We start from the raw sequence: 4,792 nt of genomic DNA, 5'->3' as shown, positions 1-4,792 counted from the left end.
ATAAAATAAGAATTATAAAATAAAAATAAAAATAGGATCTCCAAGGAGAAATGTTTTGGAAATAGCTAGCGATAAATTACGAAATCACAACACAGAGACTTATTACTGCAGAGATCTTTACTATTCGATTCTTCAATTCGATGTGTGTTCTTTTCTCAGCTTTCGGATTCCTTTATTATCTTATCAAGTTTTCTTATATTACCATAATGTAGCAAAAGTTAAAACAAACAAAGAAATGAAAAGCGATACTGTTGTATTTAGTGGATCCATTGGAATAGTTATAAATATATCGAGTACTATAACTTTGTACATAACAGCTGCTGAGAGAAACATGAGTATTTGCGGGGCATAGCAGTAGTTGAGCTCTTTGAAAGACTCTCGTAGCATTTCCACAACTTTAGCTCTTCTAAGCTCTGTGGGTTGAGCTGTTTGCAATTTTCTTTAAAAAATCATACTAAGTATATCTAACACGAAAAGTGGTCAACCAGTGCTAAGCTAGAAAAGAACCTGACAGCAAGAACAGCCAGTACTGTCAAATCGAACGCATTTTTTTCATAATATAAAACGGTTCTAAAAATATCTATTAATAGATCTTTAAAGATAAAAATTCAGGAACAGATCTTAAAATCTTTAGATAAAATCAGTTTAATCTTGATTATCTTTTGGATAGATTCGTCAAATTAATGAAACTGTCAATTTTCTTCAGTTGAACAACCAAATCGAATTTGATGCGGATAAAATCTATAATTGAAGTTCTGTCAAAACAAGCGAATAATGCAAAATTTCTACTAGTATACGTTTTTCGAAGAATGCGCTACATTATTAATGCAATTGGGGTATACAAGATAGTGGAAAAGATCAATAGAAAAATATATGTTTCAAAAGTCTCCCGTTTCAGTGAGAATGGAAACATTACAGATACTTTTGAAAAATTAATATTTTATCGAAAATATTATCAACTTCCTCTTTATTAGACATGTTGAACTTCTCTGTGATAAGAATGAACAGATGTTTTTCTTTGTCCTTGCATTTGTTTGTTTGTTTCATCAATATGAAGAAAAGTATTTAAAATAAACAAACATTTTGCACTCTACTAAAGTAGTTCACATACGGCATCAGTTCAATATTTTATCAAGTAAATGAATTGTATATAATATAATCTTTATTTATTCTAGGATTGATCCCTTTAGAATAATTTACATGCGTCAAAATTAGGCTTTAGACCCTTAGATAAATTGCAAAATAGAAATGAAATTACAAAATGTCATAAAATCAAATAATACAGATAAACAACAATAATTAACAGAATATATAAAACAGTGATAAAACAAATAAAATAAAACCACTTGTTATATCATAAAACATAAGATGACTTCAGATAGTAAATAAAAAAGAAAAATAATGATCAAATTACAATTAAACTAAAAAATAATAAATGAAAAGAGATAATTTCTGCTAGTGTACATATTTACAGTTATAAACGAAAATCTAAGACATAAAATACAGAAAATATATAGAACTTTTTTTGAAACTTCGGTTACTCTTACGGAATGCGGAGGACAGAAGGTAGTCGAAGAGACGGGATTTGAAGATTGAAAGGGTAGTAGAACGAGGAATAAAGGGGGGAATAGAATTCCATAGGAAAGAGGAACGGATGAGGAAAGATCTACCAAAGGCTGCGGTTCGATGTGCAGTTACATATAAGTCTGAGGGCCGTGAGCGGGTATTGCGGGAATGCACTGAGGACTTAAATCTTAAAGGACATAAATCTGAGATGTACGATGGACAGCGGGATTGGATAACTTGATAGAGAAAGGAAGCAAGGAAATATCTACGACGGAGGGAGGGGTAAAGCCACTTCAATTCTTCATAAAATCGGGTGACAGAGGCGTCCCTGGGTACCCCAAAGATGAATCGTACAAAGCAATTAATTAACCGTTTTAATTTTGCTTCGAGATCCCCAGAGACTCCCCCGTAAACCACACAGCAATAGTCAAAGTGGTGGAATATTAAGGAAGTAACCAGGAGCCTGCGGGTTTCAAAAGGAAGTAGGTGACGAAGATAATTTAAACGCTTCAGGGTGGAAAAGGTACGACAGGAAATATCGGAAACGTTGTTGTTCCATGAGAGCGTTTGGTCTATAGTGACACCAAGGTTTTTAACGTATGGATGGAATTGTATTGGATTGTTGTTTAGGAATAAGGATGGAATATGAGGAATAGTTTTCAGGAGGTGATTGGATCCTATTACGATTCCCTTAGTCTTCTCTGCTTTCAGCTTAAGCTTGTTTTCTCGTGCCCACTGGCTAATTCTATTCAAGTCTTTTTGGATCTTCTCCGTAGCAACTATTAGGTCAGATGGTGGGAAGGAAAGGTAAATTTGGAAATCATCTGCATACGAATGGTATTGAGAATGTTTGATAAGTTGATGAGAAGGTTGGATAAGGACGGGAAGGTCATTGATGTAGATAGCGAAAAGGGTAGGGGATAGCGATGAACCCTGAGGGACGCCACAGGTGAAAACCAGCGCAAAGCACTGTTGGACATCCATCATATGTTTCTCAATCACCATATCAACATCAAACTAAACTCAAACCTACGCAAGGTTAGCATTACTATATCCCATCCTTAATAGAAAATCTAAATTAAAACCAGAAACAGCTATTCCTATTTTTAAACCAATTCTTAAGTCACTGCTAACGTACGGCTGTGAAGTCTCGGCATCCTTTAAGAAAAGGAAAAAATTACAATCTTTTCAAGATAAAGTCCTAAGAATCGCAATGGATGCTCCTTGGCTTGTAAGAAATACTAAATTGCATTGGGAATTACAAATGGAGTCAATGGAGGATAACATCAAAAAACGGTTAATGAAGTTTCACTCCCAATTACAAGTTAAAGGAGCAGTGACCTACAACTTGGGAAACCCAGCCTTAACCCGAAGACTGAAGCCCTGGCTGCTGCAGGACATCCTGCTATAAATTATATATTTATCTATTCTATTATTGACACTACTTCTATTTTATTTTATTTTTTCCTATTCGTCCTCAACTCAAATTAATTTGATTTTTGTTCATTAGAGGGCAATTATTCGTTATGTTAGGTTTACGAATATAGTTATTTTTTTTATTAACTTCACTTTTCTCTCTATTAGGAATTTTTATTTTATCTTAATTTTGTTTTTATTTATAACGTTGTTTATACTTAGGGGTGTCTTTTGTACGAGATAATACCTCCCCTCCACCCATAATCAATTGTTGAAAAAAAAAAATGTAACTGTTATATAAACCAAGTCAGGCCCGTCAGGCCGATCTGCCACTGAATAAATAAAGTAAGTTTTCTTTATGTTGTTAAAACGTTTTATTGATAGAATGCTGTTAAAGTAATGATTTAATAACGACAATGTTTTAAGAAAATAGAGTATTCTCGTTCAATAATTATAATCAAAAGCAAAATTTATCCACTTGGTTTTTCAAATTGGTCTTAGAATCCTTGAATTGGGAAAAAAATACGTTTGATTGTGTGAGTTCAAGGGCTTATAAAACATGTAAATGGAGAAGAACTTCTCCCCAACACCCCAATTTTTGATTACTTTAATGAAAACTATGTATAATTAATAGTCAAAATTGATGAGTCTGCCAAATATAGGTAGGAGGAATAAAAAATGTCGGTTGTTTCAAAACGTTAAAAAAAACAACTAATTTTTCATTCGTCCTCTACATCTTAAAAAATACCAACAACACTAGAAAACCTAATGGCAGATTATTTAAAGAAGAGTAAATTTGCTAAAATATTAGCCTTAAATGAGCTATTTACGTCCAATAGTTCTCCAGATACAGTTGCTTTTTAAAAAGCAATATTTCTTAGAAATCTACTGAAAGATTAGTAGTTAGTTAATTTATTTTGAGAAATATACCTCTCAGGAACTATGTGACGTACAGATGTCTATTAGCACTCACATTAAAGCTAGTTTAATGTACTATAAAGTAGTTTATGACGTTTATCGTCTTAGGAGTAGTAGTTTCATGATATTTGCTAAAATAAATAAATTTATAGTTGTTCGGACAATAAGTTTGATTTTGAAAACTTCATTTCAGAAACCATTTGACGCACATATGTCTACCAGCGCTCAAATGAAAGCTAGGTAAATTTACTATAAACTAGTTAATAATGTTTATCTTTGTAGGACTAGTAGTTTTTATGATATTTGATAAAATAAATTCACAAATTGTTAATTTTTAGTTTTCCTATAAAATGTTGGAGTTTTGAAAAAATATATCTCTAGATCCATAAGACGCATATATGTCTGCCAACACTCAAAATAAAGGAAATTTAACTTACTATAAAGTAGCTTATGACACGTATCTTCGTAGGGGTAGTAGTTTTTATGATATTCACATATGAATATAAATTGGGCAAATGTATATTTGCCCGAACAACTATAAATCAATTTATTTTAGCAAATTTCATGTATACTATTACTCCTACGAAGATAAGTATCATAAACTACTTTATAACTCATTAAACTATCTTTAATTTGAGTGCTAATAGACATCTGTACGTCAAATGGTTTTTGAAATATATATTTTTCAAAATAAATTTACTAACTACCGATCTTTCAGTTCGTCACATACAACATTTTTTTGAAATATTGGGGTTTAAAAAGCTATATCTCGAGAACTATTAAACGTAAATAACTCTTTTTATTTATAATCATAAAAATTCTTTCTTGAGACTGGCAATTTTTTACTAAATAATTCAAAACATTATCCAAATTATAGTCTCAAAACTTTTAT

At 31.7% G+C, this 4,792-nt stretch overlaps 2 protein-coding genes across 2 annotated transcripts in view; one reads left to right on the top strand and one right to left on the bottom strand.

The window, feature by feature from the left end:
* Positions 1 to 4,792, bottom strand: part of RYa-R (RYamide receptor) — a 707,678-nt gene that overhangs the window by 23,853 nt on the left and 679,033 nt on the right. The gene's annotated exons all lie outside the window — the stretch shown is intronic.
* Positions 1 to 4,792, top strand: part of LOC106678979 (uncharacterized) — a 49,871-nt gene that overhangs the window by 10,625 nt on the left and 34,454 nt on the right. The window lies entirely within an intron of this gene.

Source organism: Halyomorpha halys, unplaced genomic scaffold (genome assembly GCF_000696795.3).
Source record: "Halyomorpha halys isolate HHAL.00 unplaced genomic scaffold, Hhal_1.1 Scaffold12.1, whole genome shotgun sequence".
Taxonomy (NCBI): domain Eukaryota; kingdom Metazoa; phylum Arthropoda; class Insecta; order Hemiptera; family Pentatomidae; genus Halyomorpha; species Halyomorpha halys.
Note: the sequence above shows the minus strand (reverse complement) of the source record. Positions and strands in the feature narration are given on the sequence as shown.